At 44.1% G+C, this 26,930-nt stretch overlaps 1 long non-coding RNA gene across 15 annotated transcripts in view; it reads right to left on the bottom strand.

Annotated features, from left to right (window-relative positions):
• Positions 1 to 36: 36 nt before the first annotated feature.
• LOC116574435 overlaps positions 37 to 26,930 on the bottom strand; it is a 54,269-nt gene continuing 27,375 nt past the window's right edge. For 9 of the 15 annotated variants that reach the window (XR_004279301.1, XR_004279307.1, XR_004279306.1 and 6 more), the window contains 6 exons: positions 24,520 to 24,714; positions 16,019 to 16,607; positions 14,374 to 14,579; positions 9,605 to 10,007; positions 4,263 to 4,352; positions 37 to 518 (listed from right to left, as the gene is read on the bottom strand). This is a non-coding gene — a long non-coding RNA (uncharacterized LOC116574435). The remainder of the gene's footprint in view (positions 519 to 4,262; positions 4,353 to 9,604; positions 10,008 to 14,373; positions 14,580 to 16,018; positions 16,608 to 24,519; positions 24,715 to 26,930) is intronic. The other 6 variants (XR_004279300.1, XR_004279299.1, XR_004279297.1 and 3 more) reach the window with 6 other exon arrangements.

The raw sequence follows: 26,930 nt of genomic DNA, 5'->3' as shown, positions 1-26,930 counted from the left end.
TTAAAAGATTTTATTTTTAAGTAATCTCTACTCCCAACATGGAGCCTGAACTCACCACCTGGAGATCAAGAGTTGTTGCATGCTCTACCCACCAAGCCAGCCAGGTGCCTCTCTCCGTGTAGTCCTAATGGGAAGCCAGAATTGTGACCATCGTCCAGCATTTCTGTTTCTCTGGTCATCAGACTCCTCTGGGTTCCTCTGCGAGGAGACAGGGATTCAGCAGACCTGAGAAGGACCAGGTATTTCCAACAATTGCCCAGGTGAGTCTCATCATCAAGGAAGTTTAAGTAACAACGCCAAGTTCCAATCCCTTGCCGGTGCCAAATGCAGATTTCACTCTGAAGCCACCATTTTTAAGAACCTGAAGAGAAGACAGGTTCTTCACCTTTCTAGCAGCTTGTTCAACCCCACATGGGAGTCATTTGGTACTTAGCTTTAGTCACATGGGAACCTCTGTTTGAACACCGGTTCCGCTTTCAGCAGGTTGCTGAATCTCTTGAAGGCTCACTTCTCCTTCTCTGTAAAATGGGGAGAAAAATAATACACGCTTCATAGGATTGTTCAGAAGAATTAAGAAAGAATTATCTGGGAGGCATTTAGAGTTAATTAATGCAATTAACATTCCTACAAGCTCCAGGATGCTTACATTCTGGGCCTTGGTCCTTGCTAAACTCCTACTTTAGAAAATCTAGGTGGGGCACCTGGGTGGCTCTTAAGCCTCTGCCTTTGGCTTGGGTCATGATCTCAGGGTTCTGGAATCGAGCCCCGCATCGGGCTCTCTGCTCAGCAGGGAGCCTGCTTCCTCCTCTCTCTCTGCCTGCAGTCTGCCTACTTGTGATCTCTATCTGTCAAGTAAATAAATAAAATCTTAAAAAAAAAAATCTAGGTAATATTTATTTGACAGTGTTGTGAAAGTCAATGAAAAATCTTACCTTACCCAAAAAGAATGAGGAAAAATATGAGGCAGGAATGGTTTGCTGGGATTTCTGATCTCGTTCCCTTCTATCAATGAAAGTTCAGAAAGCAAGTTTTTAAAATTTAGACTTCCTTAATTTGGAAATATTTACTAGGTGCATTAAAGGAATATTAGCAACAGGTGTCTCTCTTTTGACCTCATTTACAAATCTACCATAGTTCACTCTACTTGTGCTTTGAAAAAATGTTTTTCCTTTTAAATCGTCATTATCTTTCCTCCAGGAGTTAGGTTTCACCATAAATCCATATTTTTTTACTCTGGAAGAAGCAAAATCGTGTGTGGGCAACAATTTTTAATATTTTCAATACTTTCAAAAATAGAGAATGACGAAGGACTTTTTAAAAAATCAACTCCGTTCTCTGTATTTCTCAGCGTGCACAGGCTGTTTTCTGGAAGTAGGACGTAACCTACTTGAATGTCAGTTATTAAGAGGATCAAAAGTAAAGAAAAAGTATGTTTAGCCTGACTTTAAAAAGGGTTTCTTTTTTGGTAGGATGGGAATTAATGGAAATGGAGTTCCCAGTTCAAATGTTAAAGGAAGAAAGGTGGTTTGTAAAAGAAATACATTCACATAAAATGAACATATAGTCAGAGCATCAATAACATCAAAGAGAAAAGTATTTGTCAAATATATATATATATTTCTGTTAATATATTTACAATATATAATATAAAAATATTATATAATATATATACTTAAACTTGGAGTAAGTGTATATATAGAAATATATAGAAATTCTCCAGGTAGGAATTTTTAAACTATACTGTTAATGATAATCCACTGCTGAGATTTTTGTTTTAAGATTTTATATATTTATTTGAGAAAGAGCATCACGGGGGCAGGAGGGTGGTGCGGGTGGGGGTGGGCGGCAGAGGGAAAGAGAGAAGCAGGCTCCCCGATGAGCAGGGAACCCAAAGCAGGGCTCCATCCCAGGACCTTAGGATCATGACCTGAGCTGAAGGCAGATGCTTAACCAGCTGAGCCACCCAGGGGCCCCACTGCTGAGATATTTAATGTGATTAGAAATTCTAGAAAAATGAAGAGAATTGGGGATAACCAGCTGTGAACCAAAAAAAAAAAAAAAGAAAAGAAAAGAAAAAAAAGATTATTCTCTAGATTGAGAAAACCCCATTTCCCAATTTCTTCTGATCATTTTTAGTTGGGAAGAAAAAGCCATCCTACCCCTCCTTCTGAGTTCCTTTTTGTGCAATTTTCATGCTTGTTCTTTTTCTCTTTGGTGTGGCCTGTCCTTTCTCTTTGGTGTCCGTGCCTGCTGTAATAATGGCACATTATTTTTAATTTCTCAGAAATCCATAAACAGGCAACTACAATGACATAGGAAATGTTTGGCTCAAAAGACACAAGCCTGGGGCGCCTGGGTGGCTCAGTGGGTTAAAGCCTCTGCCTTCAGCTCAGGTCATGATCCCAGGGTGCTAGGATCGAGTCCCGCATCGGGCTTTCTGCTCATCACGGAGCCTGCTTCCCCATCTCTCTCTCTCTGCCTGCCTCTCTGCCTACTTGTGATCTCTATCTGTCATATAATAATAAAAAAAAAAAAAAGACACAAGCCCTTTTAGCCAAACTTTCCAATTTCCTTCTATAACTTCTAGACGATTCCAACTGTTTGCTGTCTGTAGCTGAGCGTTACTATAAAGCAGAATGAACAATAAAAGGCTTGTGTCCATCTTAAAAGGAGCCATGTTTCAAATCCCAGTTAGGACTTAAGAGTATCATTTATACAAATTCGCCAAAGTGACCACCGGCAGACTTGCCAAAATGTATGCTTCATTGTTATTCATTCTTAAAGATGCTGCTCTGCCCAGAACAATGATAATTATTTTTTGTTTTTCTTTCGGTTTGGGTTGAATGAGATGGCTCCCTTATTTATTGTCACCCTGCTCTGGCACCTAGCACAGAAAACATTTCCATCTCCAAGTTCCTTGTGCTTTAAGTTTCTGCTCACATAAAATACATTAATGCCCTTCTGATCCACATGGCAGGTTCATAGAGAAGCAAGATACATTTCTTTCAATGAGAGACAACCCAAACACATGTTCAGTATGTTTAAAATTCTGCAAGAGGATGAACACCACAATGGAGAGAAATCCCAGCATTGGGTTTATAAGGCCAGACCAAAGGAAAGGAGAAGGACATTGCTGTTTGAGATAGTGCCTTGAATTGTGAGCTCGAGAAGGGACATAGAAGGTTGGGGATGAGGAGCTTGGTGGTAAAGCACTACAGACCCTACCTGCATCCCCGGCAGGGTTGCTTTCCCTGGAAATATCTGATACAGAACAGGCTAGCTGAAACCAGGGGAAGCGCTATTAGGCACGTTTTTGCCATGACCATCCTGATATCTCACAAAGCATAAGCACCTGCCCAAAGGGGGCTTATTATTGGCTGCCATGGGCCCGGAACGGTGTTGACACAAACTTCCCTGGGACTGATCAAGGAATTCCAAAAGGGGGCATGAGGACCAGGGAAAAGCTCAAGGAAGGCAAATTTCAGTCCAACCCAGAGGAAAACATCCTAAAAATTAGCGTGCTTCACTCCAAGCTGCCTTACCTTGGAAAATCAACCCCACTTGGCCCAGCAGCCAGGAGCTCCCCTCCCATATCACGCAGCCAAAACAGCTTATAGCCCTGCTGGATTTTCGTTAGTCCTCCCAGCAAGCCGGTGGGCTTGGGCCAGTCTTGGCATTCCCTGCATTGCCCAGGTGACTGGCAGGGAATGGTGCAGGTCCAGTGAGAACACGGACATCCAGTTTTGCACCTTCCATGCCCCTGGTGGGCCTGCCCTGCCCGCTAGAGCTAGAGGCCTTGTCCAGCTCGCCTGCTTCCTTCCAACCCTTCTGCCAAAGATCTCCCTCTGGATCAGGTTTTTCTCCCCCCGGGGCACCACCTGACGCTTGTGGGAAAGCTAGTATTTCCATGTCATTCCAGACGGTCTCATCCTTTGCACAACTGGCGACCAGTCATGGACTGATGTCATCTCAAGCTGTGGCTCCTCTCCCTGCCCATCTTCACCACAATTTGACTTGGGTTGGGCATACATTCCCTCAGACTTATTATGCTCATTACTCTGGTGTTCCCCCTATTCCCTTCTAGCCCTCCTTATCCTGGGCTACTGGGTTCAAGGAGCCCATGTCGTGTTCCCTCCTTCAGGTAAAAAGGAGGGAGGTAAAGAGGGGATCTGAATTCTGTCTGCCCGTACGTAGCAGAAGCTATGGGGGTCCCCCCACGCCAACCCCCTCAGTGTTCACTTCTGAAGTCAAAGGCTGCTTACCACTGACTCCTGAAAATATCCACTTGAAGGTTTTTTCTGGCCTTGGGACATGCACCCAGGGAAGTCAGATGTGTTGGACAATTAATTCCCCTGAAACACAATGACAAACAGATACCTGGTGAATAAACAGCCCAGCTCCCTTGCCCCTCGGATGGGTGAATTCTGAGCCACAGTTTTCAGGTTCCTTGGTAGGACTGCGCTCTATTTGCCCACAGTGGTTAACTTACTCAGTAATGGATGCTCTGTCACCTTCCTCCCCTTCCTTGTCACACAGTCACCACGTCCTGTATCTCCTAGGATCCTCTCTCAAATAAACTACTCGCACGTGAATAAATGTTCATCTCCATCTTTGCCGATGCTGGGGGTGGGGGTCCTAGCTCCATGTCTAGCAATGCAGGAAGCACTCGAGGCATGAATGAATGAATGAATTGACCTTGGCAGGTCATCTGTGAATCTTGTAAATGGGATTTCTGCATTAGGAGAGAGGCTACCGCACAGGACTATGGACTATTCTTCCCGCAGGAGCGATAATACGTCTACAGGGAAATGTCTTTATAACTACAAGACTCGGGCAAGGAGCTAGGAGCTGGAAGCATGTGAAAAAACAAGACTTATCTCCATTCTCTGCCAGTGTGCTTTCGGATGTGAAGGGGGCAGCGGGGATCACAGGTTAGTTATGAAATCATGCGATTTCTCGAGCCAGCACATTGCCTTTTATGGACACCGCGGTCCGGGGTGCTAGGCAGAGAGTGATTTTCCATCCCGGTCTCTACAGTTCACAGTTTCTAGTCACAACAAACGGAGCCAGAAATAATGTCAGATATTCAAACCCTGGAGTATTGTATTATAAAGCCATAACGTCAAAATCATATATGAAACGACGTTTTAATTACTCCACGACTGGAATTTTCATAACAGCATTTTATGGCTGGTTGGCACTGCCTCAGGATTTCTGTGTTACAAGTGAGGAAATGAGTCACCAAAGTGTAAAAAAGAACGTGCTGAAGGCTCCTCGGCTGCTGTCTGAGAAGAGCTGGAAGAAAATGTTCCTGACCATTCTCTTCCTGTGCTCAGGCTAACACGGGGTTTTCAACGCGGCCGCACACTTCTCAGATCTTCCTGATCCAGTTTTATAAGAGAACCAAACCTTGTAGTTGGTGAACTATAGGAGAGCCATTGGTGAAGGGCAATTTAATATATTATATTACGTATTTGGGGAGGTACAATGAGAATGTGAAAATCACATTTTGTCCTTAACAACCAAGAGTCTAATAGGATTGAGAAAAATCCATTTTTTTTTTTCATAACAACTCAGAGTTTAATATAATTGAGCACGGACAAAATGAGGTCCCCCACCCCGCCCCACCCCAGCCACACCTGCTCCCATCTCCAAGGAGCAGCTGCCCTGCTGGGGAGTCTCCAAATTCCATATCTTTTCTACCAGAATGGGAGCTTGGGGTTGGGGTGGGTGTGTGGGAAGGCTCAGGAGGGGTCTGTGTCGGAAGTCTAGGCTCCCTCATGAGGCAAAGACAGATGCTGTGAGGAAGAGGATCCACCAGTAGGCAGGGCATCGCCTGCCAAAAGGACTGCGGCTGGCAACGGCCTGGGTGGGGATTAGCACCGCAGCAGTTCAGAGAAGAAGGCAGATTCGGGTGCTGTGCAGACCCCTGAGACCAGGCGGTGGGGAGAGGGTAGCACCTGATGATCCAAAGAGACAAGCAGTAACGTCCCACAGGTCTGGCAGCTGCAGGACCCACTGAAGGGATTGCTGGTTGTCAGGCTACAAACTAAGAGGTGAAGAGCCACTGGAGGGACGCCTGGGTGGTGCCGTGGGTTCATGTGGGACTCGATTTCGCCTGGTGATCTCAGGGTCCTAGGATCGAGCCTCCCAGGCTCACTGCTCTGTATGGAGTCTGCATAAATTTCTGGCTCTCTCTCCCTCTCCCTCTGCGCCTCCCCGTCCCCACACTCGCTCTAGTTCTCTCCAAAATTAATAATAAATCTTTTTAAAAAGACAGTGAGACAGAGACACTGGAACTGAGTTCTAGGTGGCAGCAATGAACTTGGCTTCTAGAACCAGGGCCAGTTCAAGAACACCCAGCAACGTAGTAGACTTTATCGGGACTCACTTGATCTATTGACTTTCACTTTTGAAATGCCCCACAGCTAGAGGCAGGGTTGGCTCCAGAGCTGAGAGTGGAGAGTTTGAAGTTGTTTACTGAGCTTAGCAAGGGACGTTAGTCCATTAGGAGGCAGGGTTGGGGGGGCGGGAGCCAAGGCAGGGGATCTGGGAGACCACACTGCAAATAATCCCCAGGGAGGAAAACACTGATTCCCAAGAGGGAATCAACTTGGGACTTTAACAACAATTAAACTTGGGACCTCTGATACAAGGCTACCAAGTTCCCCACACAAAAATGAGAACAAAAGTAAACTTAATTTCTAAAAACAGAGCCTGAGGAAAATGAGGGATTAAATGAAAAAATAATTGGATCCTAAAGAGAGAGTTTCTGGGATGGGTATCTTTGGTTCTCCTCTGTTTTATGTTTTTATCAGTGTCTTAGACCAAGACATAAGATACATAGTTATCCAATAAGAGAATGATAAAATTCTGGGAAGCTAACAGAAGTCTCGATATAAAATGAGGCTAAAAAGGAATCCTGACAAAATTTTGGGAAAATGTTGTCTTAAATGGCCCCATGGTCTACTCCTCTCCCAACTCCAAACAATGCCGGGGGATCCTGGAAGGTAGAAGGAGACCTCTGGACTCTCTCTTAGAGAGAGTCGGCCCACGCGAGCCTCCCACATCGGATAAGAGAGGGGCTGTGGGACCCACAACCAATCCTACAATAAGATTGGAGAAGCCTTCTTGGAGAGGGCTTGGCCTGTGGAGATCTGTGGACCTGGAGTAGTCAGAGATCTTCAGAGAAAAGGAACTGATAAGGTGTGTGTGTGTGTGTGTGTATGAATATACAGAAAGAGATTAATTGACTGACTGATTTTAAGGAATTGACTCACACCATCGTGGGGTATATCCAAAATCTGCGGGGCAGGCCAGCAAGCTGAAGACCCTGGAAAGACCTGATGCTGCAGCTTGAGTCTGAAGGCAGCCTAGAGGCAGAATTTCCTCTTTCTTGAGAGACCTCAGTATTTTGCTCTTAAGGCCTTCAATGGATTAGAAGAGACCCACCCACACTATAGAAGGTACTTTGCTTCACTCAAAGTCTACGGTTTTAAATGTAATTTCACCTGGAAAATACCTTCAGATCAACGTGTAGTCTGGAGTTTAATCAAATGTGAGGGTTCCGTGGCCTCACCAGGTTGGTACATAAGATTAACTATCATAGAACCCCAGGGGGAGGGTTATTCTGGTTCCTTATGGTACTTTGGTAGGAACCTACTAGTCTTCCTGAGTTCCAAGAAGCTGTGGAGGAGGAAGGGAGGTAAATGTGTCTTGTATGCAAAGGCCAGAACATATAAGTCCTAGTAGCTGAGAAGAGGAGGGGTCAGGAAGCCTTCCTCCCAATGTTATAACAGAGAACTGATGACATGTCCGCTGCCACCCTTGCAGGCCCATGGGGGCAGGCGCCATTTTGTTTTCCTCATTCACAGAGTGGCTTCCATTTAAGTAAGGTGGTAGACAGAATAATACCCCTTCAAAGACATGTACGTCCTAGTCCCTGGAACCTGGGGATATATATGATCTTACATGGCAAAAGGGACTTTGCAGACGTGATTAAGGATCTTGAGAGAGGGATGATCTTGGATTATCCACTGGGCCCAATATAATCAGAAAAACCCTTATAAGAGGGAGGCAGGGGGCCAGAGCCAGAGAAGGTAACATGATCACAGAAGACGGAGGATGGGGCCACAAGTCAGGGAATGCTAGGCAGCTCTAGAAGCAGGAAACATGGAAATGAATTTTTCCCTAGAGCCTCCAGAAGGCATGAAGTTCACTGACATCTTGATTTCAGACCTCTGACCTCCAGAGCTGTAAGAGAATATATCTGGGTCATGTCAGGCCACATGGTAATGGGCTAATTTGCTACAGCAGCAGTAAGACGCTAATACAGTACCTTAAAGGGACCAGGTGGCCACAGAGAAACAATTATCAGAACACTCACGATAGGGGGGCACCTGGATGGTGCAGTCAGTGAAGTGTCTGACTCTGGATTTCAGCTCAGGTCATGATCATAGGATTGTGAGATCGAGTCCTGTGTCAAGCTCCACACTCAGCCACAAGTCTGTTTAAGATTCTTTCTCTCCCTTTCCTTCTGCTCCTCCCCCTGCTCATGCACTTGCATTCTTGCAAATAAATAAGCAACTCTTAAAACAAAAAAAGAATACTAGTAATAGAGAAAAAATTGTTGGAGGAGTCAGACAAAAGCTGAATTAAAATAAGAAAATTCCAGGCATCACAGCACATGCGCACACGAACATAAACTTTTTGGAACTAAAAACATTTTTAGTGAAAATATTAAAAGATAAAATAGTCACTGTTGGGCCCCTGGGTGGCAGAGCAGCTTGAGTGCTGACCCTTGGTTTCAGGTTGGGTTGTGATCTTGGGGTCATGGGATGGAGCCCCGTGTCAGGCTCTGTGTTCAGCGGGGAGTCTGCCTGAGATTCTGTCTGTCTGTCTCTCCCTCTGTGCCTTCCACTCATGCTCTCTCTCTCTCAAGTAAATAAATAAATCTTTAATAAATAAATAAATGATAAAATAGTCACTGTTAAGACCCAACTTGGTGATAGGGAAGGCAAAAAAAAAAAAAAAAGAAAGAAAGAAAGCCTCTTACAGAGGCTCAGTGGGTTAAAGCCTCTGTATTTGACTCAGGTCATGGTCTCAAGGTCCTGGGATCAAGACCCACATCAGGCTCTCTGCTCAGCAGGGGGCCTGCTTCCTCCCTGTCTCTCTGCCTACCTCTCTGCCTACTTGTGATGTCTGTCTGTCAAATAAATAAATAAAATCTTAAAAAAAAAAAAAAAGCTTAGGGCCACCTGGGTGGCTCAGTCGGTTAAGTATCTGACTCTTGGTTTAGGCTCAGGTCACCATCTCATCTCACGATCTGAGACTGAGCCCCGGGTTGGGTTCTGGGCTGGGCGCGGAGCCCACTTAAGATTCTCTTCCCTCCTCCCTACCCTCCCCCAACATGGACACTCACTCTCTCTTTCTTTCTAAAAAAAAGAAAGGAAAAAGATTAAAAGACAGAGTAAATCTACAAAGAAATAGAAAGTGCGTGAGAGAGAAATTAAAAACTTGGAAGATATAGCTAGGAGAAAAACATGGAAATAACAGGATTCCAGAAGGATAAAAAGTTGGGGTTTGCTAGAAAATAGAATCAAACCTGTGCTAGCGTGCTGATGGGATGCGTGCTCAGGGAAGGCACCGGGAGGGAAGCAGGAGCGAGGCAGGCCGGAGGGAGAGCGGTCACAAAGGGGCGGATGCAGAGCAGGCTCAGCTTCATGAACAGCAGAAGTGCAAAGACTGGCCTTGCAGAATGTGTTCAGGCAGGATATAAACGATTGCATTTCGGAAAGGCTTCTGGAAGGAGTGGAATTTCCTCTCCAGTTCCCCTTGGTGTCCTGTCTCTCCCTGGCCAAAGGCTGGGGACTCCAGGGACACGAATGTTAGATGGTCATTGTCCCACGGGTCCCGGAAGCTCTGCACACTTTTATTTTCAGTCCACTTTTCCCCTTTCTTGCCGCCGGATCTCTGAACGCCTCCTTCATTGCCGATGCCCATCGTGCCTGTTATCAAAGCATCACTTGATTACATAACTATCCTTCTTTGTGCTTCAGCATTTTACGAGAAACCAGCCTCAGAGAAATGAGTCACAGACCAAATACACAAACGATCCAGCCGCCAATGTCTAAATAAATAAACCAGTAGATTAAAAATTAAAGCTGACCACACTAGGAGACCGGCGATAAAATATCCATCATTAAAAATGTAGCCCTTACTGATCTGATCAACACAAACTCATTCAAGTAGTAACAAGAAGAGTAGGAAGTGAACTTACAAGTAACAGATTGATGTCTCCAAAAGCAGTTTGGAAAAAAATCAGCTGTTACTGTTGTTTTATTTTCGGTAAACTGTAACTTATAAGAAGTCCCCAAGAAACTGTTGCTGTACTTTTTGCCAGGTTTATAATTATATGTATATGTACATATGTGTGTGTGTGTGTATATATACACACATATATGTATATATAATTATATTTACATATATGTATATACAATTATAAAATATATAATATATAATAATACAATATAATTTATATAAGTATATAAATCATATATAAACATATGATTATAAAACGTTCAGTTCCCCTAGCTCTCAAACCAAAGGAGACTCAGAGTGTATGTGTGATACATTGGTCAGGGGAGAATTGACCTGCGGCCACCAGCACCTAATTTCCCCTAATTCCCTAGGAAACTCGGAATGAGAGCAACTCTGAATAAAGCTGCAGAGTCAAAGCCCTGGAGCCAAAAAGCAGGGGAGCTCTTCTGGCCAATATAAGCCGGTGGGTGGAGGCAGGGGGGGAAGTGAAGACGTGCCATGGAGTGTAATAAGAAGGGAGAGATATTTAATGTCAGTCTTTCATTTTTAAAATTGTTGTGTGACCCTCTGGTCTCATAGCCAAAGCAGGAAAGTGGAATTCTGTGAAAGAGAAAGGTCAGCACTGTGAAGAATATGGAATTGAGTCAGGTAGATTTTAACGAATTTAGAAATTCATTGGAAAGGTCCTATAGGGAGGAGATACAGAGGACCAGGTGAGAAGGAATGAATTTTTTTTGTTTTCCAGAAAACTGTCAACTCCGATTCTCATCAAGGAGTTGGGACTGGCACATAATTTTCAAACCTTGGAATGTGTGGGACACCAGTGGCTCCTGAGTGTGGAGCGGGGGGTGGGGAGGAACAAGGAAGTGGCCACAACTAGACCAGCCCAATGAGTAGGAGAAATTAGATACATCAGGGAGGATAAGGATGTGTGCAAAATGGTGCACACCTGTGTGTGCGTGTGTGTGTGTGTGTGTGTGTGTGTGTGTGTGTGTGTGGAGAAGTATGTACATGAGAGTTTTCGTGCAAAGGTAGAAAACAGGTTGTAGCGTGGTTCCCTGGAGATCATGGACGATTAATCATCATTCTCGAGCATCAGGCTAAGAGTTTAAAAAATGAGAGTGGAGAAGAAGCCAGCCGACGGGATATAGGCTCCAAAATAAAGTAGAACACAGGTCTCACCCCTCCGGCTAAAATTCAAGGGATGGCTCCCCTCAAGGTTCCCGACACTGGGGAACACGTCTTCAAAGCCTGTATTTGAGACAATGCTGTGATACGAATGTCTGAAAATGGATTAACCCCAGAAAATCCGGACACCAGGGCTGCGGTATCTGCAGGGATTTCCCCCTCTGCACTGTTGATATTTGGGGTAAAGCATGTGTTTGTTGCAGGAAGGGCTGTCCCATGCATCGCAGGATGTTCAGAAGCAACCCTGGGTGCCCTCCCCAAAAATGCCGGGACCACCATCCTCCCAGGTGTGAGGGACAGACGCTGCTGTCTTGGTAACATGTGGCGGCCCCGTCTCAGGGCTCTTGCTACTTAACCTGTACAGCATCTAACGTCATCATCTGACCACCCCTCCCTTTTGTAAACTCTTCCTTCTCTCAGCTTCACTGAGGCTTTATTCTGACTCTCCTCCCTCTCCACTGTCTACCCTTCGTCAATCATCCCTCAGGTAGGTAGAGTCCTAGACTCTCTCGGTTTGGTGCTGATCTCCTCTGACTCCGAGCCTGCTGCCCCTAAGCTCCTCCCTCCTGGGCCCGCAGGTGATGCTGTGACGCCAACCGTCCCCGTCTGCTCCCCGTGCCTCGTGAGCGCGAGCTGGGTCCCCGGAGCAGTGACATCAGCTACACAACCATCGTGCAACTCGACTTCTTTGTCCCTGAACTTGCTTCTGAAGTTCATACACACACTTCTGAATTCCTGCTCAGACTCTCCCTCTGGGGATCCCTCTGGTGCCTGAAGATACAAAAGTTCAGAGATGACTTCTCTCTACTCCCAGAATGTGTTTTCTATTTTCACTGCTGGGATCTTCAAGTTTACTGTCCCTGGGGTCAGAAAATTCTAAAACAGCTTGGCCTTCTCTCCCTAAACAGGCACTTGGTCGCTGATTCTGGATCATTCTGTCGACCCTAAGTCCATTTGATTGTACCTCTGCAGTGTCTCTAATATCAGGGTTCCCCTTTCATGCCACAAGCATTGGTCAGACCCTCTTTGTTCTCAACTGGATGTCTTCTCTCCACCCGCCTCCATTTTCCCATCTACTTACATATTTTTCACCCGGAAAGTTCCCTGGCATCATCTCCTTGCCGGTCCCTGCCCCAAATCTGCCCAGAAGCAACCACTGTTTTTGTTTTTTGGGTTTTTTTTTTTAAGGTTTTATTTATTTATTTGACAGACAGAGATTACAAGTATGCAGAGAGGCAGTCAGGGAGGGGAGGAAGCAGACTCCCTGCTGAGCAGAGAGCCCGACGTGGGACTCGATCCCAGGACCCTGGGATCATGACCTGAGCCGAAGGCAGAGGCTTTAACCCACTGAGCCACCCAGGCGCCCCAACCACTGTTCTGATGCTCTTCGATCGTAGATTAGTTTTGCCCGTTTCAGAACTTCCTATAAATGCCAATCATATAACCCGTCCTCTGGTGTGTCTAGATTCTCTTAAAAGAAGGCTTTCAAGATTCATCTATGTTGTTTCATGAATAAGTAGTTTGTCCTTTTCTATTCCCAAGTAAGATTCCATTGCACAAATATACTACAGTTGGTCGGTCGATCTGTTCTTCTATCGATGGTCGTCTAGGCTATTTCTAATTTTGAGCAACATTTTCAATAAAACTATACTTTAATTATCATTTGTCAAGTTTATGATATATTTTTGTTCTATTAATCAATTGTGGACTAAGTAATTATAATATCAACTCAATACAGAAGAAATTTTTATCACTTTCAATTTTATGGCTCAGCTGGTTAAGCTGACTCTTGATTTAGGCTTAGGTCATGATCTCAGGGTCATGAAGCTGAGCCCTGCAGTGGGCTCTGCACTGAGTGTGGCGCCTGCTTAAGATTTTCTCTCTCCCTCTTTCTCTGCCCCCGCCCTCCCCTCCCCACCCCTGTGCAGTTCAATCTCTCTCTCTCTCTCAAAATAAATACATAAATAAATAAATTTACATACATATTTTTATTGCAAAGCACCATGAAAGAGTGAGCAACAGAAAAACTTTCAAGTGTAAAAAATTACATTAAGGGGTGCCTGGGTGGCTTAGTCAGTTAAGCATCTGACTATTGACTTAGGTTGTGATCTCCTTGGGTCCTGAGATCAAGCCCCACATCAGGCTCCACACTCAGTGCAGAATCTGCTTCAGATTCTCTCTCCATCTCCTTCTCCCTCATGTTCTCCGTCCCCCTCTGCCTCTCCCCCAATTCCCCACGTCATGCTTTCTCTCTAAAATATATGAATGAATGAATGAATGAATGAATGAATGAAATCTTTTTAAAAATTACATTAAGATAAACTACTAAGGAAGAGGTAGAAGAGAAAGAAGTTTGAAGGGCAACCAGAAGTAATGAGAATTGTTCAGCTGTAAAGACAATCTGTGTTTTTAAATGAATGATGTGATTATGAGATTGCTATGGCATTTAGATTCCATTGTGTTTATTCAAGTGAGTGATGTGATGATTTAAGAATATTTTAATATTTAAAAAACTTTAATATTCAGTATTTATAATATTCCAGAAATGTCAGAGTTACGATGAAAACAATTAGATGTCAACATGAAATTATGTGAAGAGGCTCATAGTTTTCTCAAATGATTTTCCAAATCCTATTCAAATTACCAGGAAGGAGAACAGAAAAGGGTCCTGGACTCTAACTCATCACTCTCTGGCTCTAATTGCCAACTTTGGTTCTCACTAGGCCTTGAGAACTCTACCAGTCAGGCAGTGTTCATGGGTAGGTTCAGGTCATATTTTGTATCTCAGAAAACTGAAACTGAGTTGAGGACTTGGACCAAACACAGCCCAGATGGTCAGTCACTGTGGTGTCATCAGAGACTCACCTTCTTGGTCTGTGGTCAAGTGGAAACGAATTTGCATTTCAAAGCCGTGCCCTGGGAAGATGGTGGATCTTCTGTCATCTTCTTTCCCCTTTGGCACCCATGTGGCTCGGAGTATGCTGAGAGAAATCACAGGTGTCTTTGCACTGCCTATTTTAGATTCCCTCTGAGAAAGCTTCTTTCTGCTGGAAAGCAACATGCCACAGATCCTGTTACAGAAAATATTGGTTACAGAATTTTACAGGTTCCTTGTGTATTCAGTCTGGCTGTGTCAATATATGCATGGTGAGAAGAGCTCATTAGTTTGTGAAAAATGTAATAAAGTGATGGAAACTGCATTAACAAAACCACTGACTGATGAATTTTTAATCTGAGTATCCTGGAGCCTTACTGAAAGCTGAGGGTCATGGCTAGACTCAACCAATCGGGAAAGTTGGAGAGGAATACTGTGCCCTTGTATTATGTTTTGACAATTTTTTTCTTCCAAAAAATGTTCACTTTTTAAATGTCAGAATTGCAGAACACCGTAGACTGGATACATCTCTCCAAAATTCACCTGTTGATGTTCAGATGCCCAGTGTGATGGCATTAAGATGTGAGGCCCTGGGGAGGTGAAGCCTCTGCCCTCATGACCAGGATTAGTGCCCCTATAAAAGGGACCCCCCTAACCTACCCAGGGCAACCCCATCCCTTCCACTGTGCGGGGACATGGCGAGAAGATAGCCTTCTATTAACCTGGAAGCAGGTTCTCACCAGTCTCTGAATCTGCTGAGGTCTTGACCTTGAACTTCCCAGTCTCTAGAATTATGAGAAATAATTGTTTAAGCCACCTAGTCAATTGTGTTTTCATTATAGGAGCCCACATGGATGAAAACACAGAGCTTGGCATGTACTTATTCCTAATTATTTAAACTGTGTTTGTCCCCAATTCAATTAGGTGTAAACATTTTTTAAGGTTTTATTTTTATTTTTATTTATTTATTTTAAAGATTTTATTTATTTATCTATTTGACAGAGAGAGGGATCACCAGTAGGCAGAGAGGCAGGCAGAGAGAATGGGGAAAGCAGGATCCCCGCTGAGCAGAGAGCCTGATGTGGGGCTCGATCCCAGGACCCTGGGATCATGACCCTAGATGAAGGCAGAGGCTTTAACCCACTGAGCCTTCCAGGTGCCCCTTAAGGTTTTATTTTTAAATACTCTCTAAGATCAACAGTCGCATGCTCCTCCAACTGAGCCAGCCAAGCACCCCAAGTTTAAACTTTTTGAAGGCAGAGATGGTCTAATTCTTTTCTGTCCCCCACAGCTGTGTTCACTGGATTAGATACACAGCAAGTGTTTGATCTGGGGATAAGAGTCAAAATCTTTAACAGTCAACTAATTAGAAAGAACACCAACCATAATGTTGGGGAGATGGCCAGCTGCACCCTGCATTTTCATTGCTGGGTTGTAGGGAAATCCAAGAGGTTCCAGGGCGGAGACCAAAGTAGTAAGGAGAGTGGCTATCCCCCAATACGGAACCATTCATCTTTTAGTAACCAAAATGTAGCTACACCATCTGAATATCAGCCCCGAAGAGCAAACATTTTATGAAAAAATAAATGTAAAGTCAACTAAGATCCAAGATGCCGATGTATGCGTCAAAGTTACCCAAGTGACTAGCAGGACTGGATGTCAGCAGCCACCCTTCTGGACTCCAGAGAACATGGGCAGATCATTCAACAGGTTGGATGATGTTGCTCTTCCTGGATCCCCTGGAATTCCTGTTTCCTGCATTTTTTCTTCCCCTTTCTGGGGGTGCTTCTGATCTCAACCAGCAACACGTGCCATGCTTTTATGGAGAATTCTCTCGTTGTTCCTGGATCCCAAGTGCTTGCATGTGAAGTCCCTTGGGGGTGGTCTGAAACCTGTGCCTGGTAGGGTGCTGGACAGGAACTCGAGACCCCCGTCTAGGGTGTGCTCACTCCAAGGCACTGGTTACAACCCAGAGTCCCCCAGGGGCAGGGGGACATCATACGATGGAAATGAATTCTCTCACAGTTTTGGAGCCCAGAGGTCTGCACCAAGGAGCAGGGCAGGGGGAGGCTCCCTGGTCTAGGAGACCAACTGCTCCACACCTTTCTTGTTGCTTCTGGGCTTGCCAGCAATCCTTATCAGTCTTTGGTTCGCAAACACATGGCTCCAGTTTCCACCTCTGACTTCACGAGGGGTTCTCCTGTGTCTGTGTCATCTCTTGTTCCTAAGAGGACACCAGTCATTGGATCGAGAGCCTAATTAACATGGTCTTATTTTAACTTGACTGTATCTGCAAAGGTCCTGTTTGCAAATTTGGTCCCATTCATGGGTCGGAGAGGCTAGTGTCTGCTTAGGGCCGTGAAAGAAGAATCAGTTTCAGGCTTTCCTGGGCTTGTAGATGGCCGTCTTCTCCTTGTGTCTTTTCATAGCATCCTCCCACTGTGCATATCTGTCTCTGTGTCCTATTTCCTCTTTTTATAAGGGTATTAGTCATATTGGATTAACACCCACCCTAAGTTGATCACTTTTATAAAGACCCTTTCCCTATATGCTGTCACATTCTGAAGTAATAGGAATTAGGACTTCAATATAAGAATTTTGAGGAACATAATTCAACCTATAATAGGACGTTAGGACTTCAACATATCTTGCATGGGGGGTGGGGGGAGCACAAGTCAATCCTTAACACTGACCGAAAACATTTTCTTTGTTACTTTCAGATTTCATGAGAAACAAAACAAATAAGCAAAGGCGGGGGGGGGGGAAAAGAGAAAGAGAGAGAAACCAAGAAACAGACTCTTAACTGTAGAGAACAAGCTGATGGTTCCCGGAGGGCGGGGGTGTGGGGGGTGGGTGAGACAGATGGCGGGGATGGAGTGAGCTTGGGATGAGCACTGGATGATGCAAGAATTGCTGAATCACTATACTGCACACCTGAAACTAATAGTACATTGATACAAATTAATAGTAACTCAAACTAAAATAAAAACAAAAGGTTTCAGGAAGGTCAAGAATATAAACATAGGGACATCTGGGTGGCTCAGTCAGTTAAGCATCTGCCTTCTGCTCAGGTCGTGATCCCTGGGTCCTGGGATCCATGCTCTCCCTCTGTTCATGCTCTGTCTCTTGCTTTCTCTGTCTCAAATAAATAAATAAAATCTTAAAAACAAAAAAAGAATAGAAACTCAAAAAATCATGTGTACTATATGTATAACCCAGTTGTCATATTTCCCCCTTGTTATTCAAGCATCCTAAAATATGATATTTTTATTTTTCTGAATCATTGACCATAAAATCAGAAACAATATTATGGCTTTACTTATGGGACTTCTGAATTTACAACACTTGTGTTTTTAGTTCCTATGGTCAAGTTTAGATGCTTTTTTTTTTTTTTTTTTTTTTTGGTTGTGTTTGTTTACTTGACAGAGAGAGAGAGAGCATAAGTAGGCAGAGCGGCAGGCAGAGGGAGAGGGAGAAGCAGGCTCCCCACTGAGCAGGGAGCCCAGTATAGGGCTCGATCCCAGGATCCTGGGATCATGACATGAGCTGAAGGCAGACGCCTAACCGACTGAGCCACCCAAGAGCCCCTAGATTCTTTTTTCAGATAAGTATTTATTTTGAATTGGAAATTATGTACCCTTAAGTGTTGTTTTGTGTGAAGCAAATGAGTCATTAATAACACAATAAATAAACTGTACCGTGATTAAGAATGTGGGCTCTGGTGTCAGACTGTGTAGGCTTGCATCAGCTCTGTAACTTCCTAGCTCTGTGACCTTAGGCCTCATTTCTCTGAGTTTTCAGTCCTCCATCTGTAACAGGGAGATGAAACCAGTACTGCAACTTTGAAGCACTTCCCACAGCATTTGCTCACAGTAAACAGTATTAATATTAGCTATTATTTTGTCTGAAGTATTAGTTTATATATAGTAATTCTGAGAACACAAAGACATAATAGAAGTGAAATTTCATATTATTTCTCTAGGTAAAAATCTTACACTTTTCCAGAAAATAATGCTAATGTTTTTAAAATTACAGACTAAAACCTGTTCTTTTCTCTTTATCTTTCAGAATGTAATTTTATATTACCAAAATAAAACTATTATTTAAACTTCTATGGGAAAAGTTTTAAATGATATATTATGGTTTTTTGAAAAATAGGTAATCTAATGTAGTAAAAATTCAAATGTCATAAAGGAAATAGGAGTAAAAAGCAAGTCTCCTCTCCCTTACCCCTAATTCTCTGGTTATATTTCCAGAGGCAGCCACTGTTACCACTGTCTTATATATCCTTCCAGCCACTGTTACCACTGTCTTATATTTCTAGGTGTAGCATTGCCAGGTCAAAAAAAAGTAAATGCATGTGAAAATTTGTATCATTTTTAGATTGTCCTCCAAAGAGAATGGACCAATTTACTCTCCTACCACCGTCAGTTCCTCCGTCAGCATCACGGCATTAATAGATTTTTTGAATTTTTCTGATCTTGTAAGTGTCAACAGGATCTCATTAAACTTTGAATTTCATTTTACTTGTTAGGATATGACTGAGCATCTTATCATTTATTTATGAATTATTTATATTTCCTTTATTACAAAGTGCTCAAATAATTTGCCCATTTTTCTATTTAAATAATTACTTTTAAGTAATGAACTATGTTTTAAAATAATAATGATAAACTGTATTAACTCTTTATATGTTAAGGAATCTAAAGTTGGTTTTGGTGGGGGAGAGGGGTTTTTCCTTGTTAGTCATTTGTGATTGATTTTGATATGGTATTTTTTTTTTTGTCTTGCAGAAATTTAAGAAGTATTTTTTGGTTGAATCTATGAATAAGGTAGAAACCTATTGCAGTTGTTCAAGTAGGAGGGCCTGCTGGCTTGGGCTGGAGTGACGATGTTAGTGGATGTGGTGATGAGTGGTAGGTTTGCGAGTACAAGAATTGTGAAGATAGAGCTTGGCAGATACAGCAAATATGGCGGCGGGGCTGGGGTGGGGTGGGTATGGTGAGGGGAAGAGATGTTGACTCTGAGGCTTTGGCCTGAGTAACTGGATGGACAGTGATGCTGCATACTGAGACGGACAAGATTGTATGGGGAGCCGGTCTCTAACCAGTTTTGGAAACATGCTTTCACATGCCTCGTTTCGTAACATGATACACATTCAAGTCTTGTCCGTTCATCGTCCTCTGAGGTTCTTCCCGTCAAAGTGAAATGCTGAGTCAAACTATATACTTGGCGAGTCTGAAACAGTCATCACCGTGCTGCATATTTTCTACTTACTTAGAGACCCAGAGCACTAACATAATACCTGCGATGTCATCGCCTCACCCAGTGTCTGCTTGTCCTTTCCGCTGGGGACCTCAGCACACACTGTGCAATACGTACATACAAACATACACACATACATAGACATACTCTGTGTCTCGGGTTGATTTAAATGTGTTTGACTGGTTTTCCCTGAATTCACAGGCATTTAACCAACAAGTCGAGTCAGTTTAGCAACTTGGCCGGTAACCCAATAGCAAAACAAAACAAAACAAAACAAAAATCAAAATCAGACTGGTTTGGGCATGTCCAGAGGGCCATGGCCTGTGAGCTCAGTTGATGGGGGCAGGGTAGAGGGTTGGTTTTTTTCAGAGACTTTGAAAACATAAAAATTCCACATGGATGATTAACACTTCTATGCCACATGATGGGTGTCGGCATACAATGGGAAGAAAATGTCATTGAAAGGAAGAAAACAGAACAATCTCCTCTGGGAATTTAAGCCAATCTCAAGGAAATCTCTGAGAGTCTTTTAATTTGTCTTTTTCATGTATCACTCTGACAGTAAAATTAGTGCATGGCATTATTAGACACAAGAAAGAGCAGCCACCAACTAAGAACCGGATTCAAGTTCATTTACATGAAAGAGTAACAGAGAGTTCAAGGTTGCACGACTCTTAAGTATAGGTGTTCAGGGCCCAAAGGAAGAAGTGAAACCGGGAACCTTCATGGAGGGCAGGGGACTAGACATAGGGAGGAAAAGACAAGCGAGTGCAGCCAGGCAGAGAAGCAGCGTGGGGAGGCGCAGGATATAGGTAAGGTTTTAGAAATGTGCCTGATGCTCAAAGATCAAAGAGACGGGCTTGGCTGGAATACAGAATGCATGTGCATGTGCCACAGGTGATGAGGTTGGAGATGGACCTTGATTAACAGGCCAACTGCCTATCGAGAAAGATTAGAGCAAGAGTTTTAGATTGAAGAGCTTCAAAGTTTAGGGCAAGAGATTTATTTATTTATTTATTTATTTATTTATTTATTTACGGGATGGGGGAAGGGCAGAAGGAGAGAGAGAATTTCAAGCGACTCCTAGCTGAGTCCAGTGCCCGACATGGGGTTCCATCTCACATCCCTGAGACCATGACCTGAGCCAAAATCAAGAGTCAGATGCTTAACCAACTAAGCTACCCAGGTAACCCAGGGCAAGAGTTTTAGAATGAAGAGCTTCTGTGTTTAGGTGAGAGGGGAAACCAAGGAAGAGAAGGTCTCCAAGGAAAACAGCTCCCCAAAAACTTTTGTTTGGGGAGAGACTATAATCCTTTAAATTGATCATGTAAAAACAGACAAAAAAAAAAAAAGAACCCAGTTTCCTCAAAAGCAACTCCACATTGGGTAGGAAAAGAAAGGAGAGCCATTCAAAGGAAGGAAACCCACTCAAGATTATCCTGGTTATGGAGAATGGCAATGATCTTGAGTGGTTTCATCATAACCAAGGAGAACATCGGGGATCAACAGTAATGTAATTGGACCTGAGGTCACCAACTCCAGATGGTGAGGACAGAGCCATTCCAGTTATTTCAATCACTTTGAAACCAGTGTCAGGAAGGATGAACTAGTACACCAAGTTTAGGGTCTACAAAGGTGTCATGGGTTGGTCCTCCAGAAGGAGATTCCGAGATGGAGTCTGGGGGACAAGCTATGTCTGACACCTGTTCCAAGGAGAAAAAAATCGGGTCAGGTGGAAGGGAAGGGAGAAGTTGAAATGCAGTGTAGACCCATCAAAACCTTGGCGTTGGCCACCCTGACAGGTGGTTCTGGAGTGAATGCCGCCCATTAGAGTTGTCTTACATTGAGCCAGAATGACAGGGACTTTATTGTCACATTACTCATCACTGGCTGGGAGCTGCCCAGGAAGGGTGTGACACCAAGTGAGGTAAGGTGACCTTCTGTGCTGGGGACAGACTCTAACAGAAGCTGCTTGCTGACTCTGCTTCCCACATCTGGGCATCAAGTCCTTCCTTGAAGTGGTAGAAGGAGGCTTTGACTCTCCCTGTTTAGCACAAAGGGATGACCAAGCTCAAACTCACATTAATGAGAATATACTTCTCTTTTGTGCATATAATAAAGTCAGTAATGCCCGGGATCGTTGAGTGCAACAGTCAAGAAAGAATCCTTGAGCCGTTCCACGGTGCAACTTAGTAAGTTTAAGTAGCACGGAAAGAGGAACCAGGGGGCTGAAAGAGTGGTACTTCCCCTGTACGAAGCTGGTGGACATCTGCTTGGTGATCAAGGGCGAGGGGACATGCACGGAGTATTAGATCATAAATGTTTCTTCCAATTTCTACTCAAAAACCACTGCTGCGAGACTTCTCTGGGACTTATCATTCAGTTTGACATTAACTATGGAGAAGACATACAGGATGTCATGAGATCCTTTAAGAATGTAGCAACCAGCACCTACTTCACCCTTATGGAAAATTACACGGGTTATAGGTCAGCCTTTTGGGCTAAAGGTGAACATCTTTCTGCTTCTAAGACTAATGCTTACTTTGATGAGTGTGTCTGCTTATTCACCTTAAGAAAGGAAATCATTGCATTGATCACTGGTCGAAAATGGAGGTCCCAATACAAGAGTCAGCATCCACCAGCCCCATCCCTCTGCAGCCAGAATCTTCCTCCAGATGGTAAGTGGTGGGCCCCTAGGCAGGCAGTCCTGACAGAAGAGTTTGGTATAATGAAAATAAGATTTGGTCTTTGTCTCTGGTTTCTGGCACAGAGCTTCAGAAACCTTTGGAATTTCCTGAGAGCTCGGTGTACCCTTGCTATGCTCATGACGTGACTGGGGTAGGTGTGGGAGCTAGACAGCTCCAGAATGGGGGCTGCCACTGGAAAACGCAAGCAGAGGATTAGACAGTTAGAACTTTGAGCTGGGGAGGGGAGAAGGGCTCACTGACGATCACCAATAGTCAATGACGTAATCGATTGTGCCTACAGAGGAAAACCTTGATTTTAAAAACTCTGAACACAAAGGTGTAGAGGATCTTCCTGGATGGTGAGCAATTTACATAACAGCTGGGAGGCATCTCCCAACTCTACAGGGACAGAAGCTCCTGCACTCTGGACCCCTCTAGACTTCACCCCGTGTACCCCATTCACCTGGTTGCTTACTGGAATCCTTTATACTAAAATGGTAATTACAAGTCTAGTAGTTCCCTGAGCTCTGTGAGTTGTTCTAGTACATTAGCAAACATGAGGGGGGATTATGAGAACCTCTGAATTTGTAGCTGAGTTGGACATAAATTCAAGTGGGCCCCCCAAGACCTCAAGCTGGTGTCTGAAGTGGGAGCAGTCTTGTAGGACCGAGCCCTTCTTAATGTGTGGGGTCTGTGCTAACTCTAGGTGTCAGAAATGACTTGTAGGACACTCAGCTGGTGTTGGGAAACACAAAGGGCCAGAGGAAGAGCGAGGTGATGTAGATGACGACGGAGGGGGAACCGAGTGGGGCACCATCGTTTTGAAATTCTATGCTTGTAATGCAATGGAGGGGAAGAAGTCATTTTGATGAAGTCCTACACTTACTACTTAAGTAAGAGAGCTGCCCACATCCAGTGTCCACTGGCCGCTGGTGCTAAGCCAGGAGGTGATCAGGAGAGAAAGAGGAAGTTTCCTGGCTATCTTGATGGGAAGAGGGAATGAATTTAGGTAGAGAGGAGGCTGAAGGGAACAAAATGTCCACAGTCTGTGGATTTGCTTTCCAGTATGGACCCCCTTGGGTGGGCATACCTCTCCTGCTCTCGGTGTCCATGGGTTGGGAGGGGCTGACCTCGTCACAGGGCTCCTGATCGAAGCCAAAGACTGGTTCAGAGCGGGGCCACTACCTATGCTCGGCAAATCAGAATCAGGAAGCCTCAAGCCAGAAATGTGCTCACACTACTGTGGGCGATACGCTCTCCTTGACTTGGGGCTTGCTAAGTTAGGAAGACACAAGCCTAAAATTGTGGGTGTCTTGACTCCAGCAGAGGTAAGCTTAACCTACCGAAGAGTAAAACCAGCAGAGAGGAAAGAGGAGTGGAGAGGTGTGTTTGTGTGTGAGGGGGAGACAGGGAGGGAGAGACAGAGACATGAAGAAGTACAGAGAGACACACCGAGAGACACGGATGGCCCCTCTGCAAGGGTTTGTGTGAGGGTAGTTTGTCCTAGGAAGTAACCCCCAGGCAAGAGCAAGCAACTAAGAAGACTGAAATCAGGGAGAAGGCAGAACCAACTGGAAGCTGTTCTACTGGTCACATTCGTGACCAACTGAGGCTAGATCCCACTGTGAGCTTCTAAGCAGCCACACTGACCACCTCAGAGTCATTTATAAGGTGGGAGCATTTATCCAGGCTCCAGTTTCCCGCTGGATCAAGGGATGGCCCATGAGGGGCTAACTTCTCTTCCCCACCTTTCTTTGGACTCTGGAGAAGCAGAAGCAGGAGCTAGCTAGCTGGCTGGTCAACAGATGGACAGATTTGTTTTAAGGAGCCAGCTCACGGCACTGTAGAGACTTAGCGGATCTGAAAGCTGGCGAGGTAGGCTGGCGTGGAGACTTGGGAAGGGGGCCCCTACAGGACCACCAGCTGGCAGAACTCCCTCTTACATGGAGCAGAGTCCGCCTTTTTCCCCTGAAGCTTTCAGCGGACTGGAGGAGCGTCAACCCCATTAGGGAGAACAATGTGCTTTCCTCAAAGTCCACTGCTTCCCATGTTCGTTGCATCAGACAACACCTTCATGGAAACATTCAGAATAACGTTTGATCAAGTATCAGGGACTATGGTGTCGCACCAAACTGACATAGAAAATGACCCCTGGCACGGCCCACGCTTTCAGGTTGCACATACCTGAGTGCTAAGAGACATATTCAGAGCAGAAAACAGAAGCGCTGGGGGGAGCTGAGGCAGGGGCTGCCAGTTCTCAGCTGCGGGAAGCCAGCTGGTTTCTGGGGCAATGGCTGCGGAGGTCAAGGACAGCTGCGATGTCGGGCCAAGTTCATGAGGCCTCCCGGATAACCGCACAGGATGCTTTCTTTTTCAACACTGAAGGATAAAAAAAGGTGTTCAAACTGAAATAAATAGCTCCCTTTGTCTAACTTTACATTTAGAAACTAAAAGGTAGCCTGTATACCAACAGTTGTTCCATAAAATAAGGGAAATAACTGCGCATTTTCTAATGACATTTTTGAGAAAAACCAATCAGTTATTTTTAGTAAAACTGGGTTACCCCTTAAAAAACAAAACAAACAAACAAAAAAAAAAACACTGAAATTTTAACCAGTTAGCTTTACTCATTTGATGTGATGTGAGGAAAGAAAATATGTTTCCCTCAGCAAATATTCTCCCAAATTGGATGGATGGGAAAAAACAAAACCAAAACTTCTTACTCTTACAATTAAAAGGCATCAACTTCTTTCCTAGAGATAGAGGAAATTCCAGAATTCTTGGGATTATCTCCCCTAGGACGGGGAAGCGAACCCTCTCTAGAAACTCCAAGTGGCTCTAGCCTATGCTGATGAAGCTTTGGTATAGATACAGGTTCACTAATCCCTCATCCGAAATCCTATTTTGAGGGATGGAGAGGATTTTTTTTTCTAAAAGATTTTATTTATTTGAGAGAGAGAGAGAGCGCACGTGAGGGAGAGGGGGCAGAGGGAGAGAATGTCCAAGCAGACTCCTGCTGAGCACGGAGCCCAACATGGGGCTTGATTCCGGGACCCACTGGACCTGAGCTGAAACCAAGGGTTGGATGCTCAAAGGACTGAGCCAACCACGAGCCCCAGGACAGAGGGGATTTATTTAGGCTTTTCAATAAACTCAGCCAATCTGTAAAATCAAAGATGCTTAAGATTTATGTAACACATGATGTTTTTCATTTTTTGGGAGGGTTTTTTGTTTTGTCTTTAAGGAACGAGATCATTTAAAAATATTCAGTGCTTGATTCTACTTACATGAGGTACCTAGAATAGTCAAATTCACAGAGACACACAGTTGAATGGTGGGTGCCAGGTTGCTCCCTAGTGGGAGGGAGAAATGCAGAGTTACTGGTTAATGGGCATACAGGGTCTGGGCTGATGAAAATGTCGTGGGGGTGGATGGTGGTGATGGTTGAAGAACCATCCACCAATGTACTTACTGCCACTAAATTGTAAACCTAGAAATGATTAATATGTAAATTTTATGTCATCTATATTTTCCCACAATAAAAGAAATATTTACTGCAGAAACTTAGCCATAATGAGTGAGCAAGGGGGTTAAACCACCTCCTTGGCGATGACCAGACAGTGAACTTGGTGATTAGGCCTGACTATAAAAATCAACAGTTTCAAGGAGTATTGCCGTGGCTTGCATGATAAAATAGAAATCCATTTTCTGACTTGCAGACAGAACAACTAAGAATGTGATTAAGAGAATGCTTTCAAGGGCAAGAGGTCAAAAATTTGGCCTGTGCCCTATGTTAGCAATGGGAAGCATAGGGCAGGAAAAGAATTCTTCTCACGAGCAGGAATTCACTACAATTTTTCTTTAAAAGCCACTTTAAAAAAAATAGTGGATAGTCATGATCTAATGAAAAAAAATACTGGGTTTTGTTGTTGTTGTTATAGGTACAATCCACAAAAAATACATTCCTTGATTTTATTAATTGTCACCCCTCCCCTATGTGTTATCATTTGATTAATATACACTGATTCTTTTAACTACCAATGTATTGTGTTTCTTCTTCAAGTAAACTCTACACCCAATGTGGGGCTCATACCCTGACCCTGAGATCAAGTGTCTTGTGTCTACCCACTGAGCCAGCCAGGCGCCCCACTAGCAATGTACTTTTTAATGAGAGCCTTCTTAAATCAGGGGCCCCTGGGTGGCCTAGTTAGTTAGGGATCCAACTCTTGATTTCACCTCAAGTCATAATCTCAGGATTGTAGGATCGGCCCCACGTTGGCCCTGCACTCAGCGTAAAATCTGCTTGGGATTCTCTCTCTCCCTGCTTGCCTGCTCTCACTCTCTCTCTCTCAAAATAAATAAAATATATATATATTTTAAAAGCCTTTTTTAACCAAAAAAAATATGAAATTCCTAAACGTGGGCCTACCTAAATGGGAAAGTTTATATTTAACTTGCTCTGATAATTGATTTTATTTTATTTTTTAAAAAGTATTTTATTTATTTATTTGAGAAAAAGAGAGAGATTGAGCAAGCATGAGCAGTGCGGAGGGGCAAATGGAGAGGGAGAAGCATGGGGCTTGAACCCAGGATCC

Source organism: Mustela erminea, chromosome 15 (assembly GCF_009829155.1).
Source record: "Mustela erminea isolate mMusErm1 chromosome 15, mMusErm1.Pri, whole genome shotgun sequence".
In the NCBI taxonomy this organism is placed as follows: Eukaryota; Metazoa; Chordata; class Mammalia; order Carnivora; family Mustelidae; genus Mustela; species Mustela erminea.
This window is presented reverse-complemented; position numbering and strand designations above follow the sequence as displayed.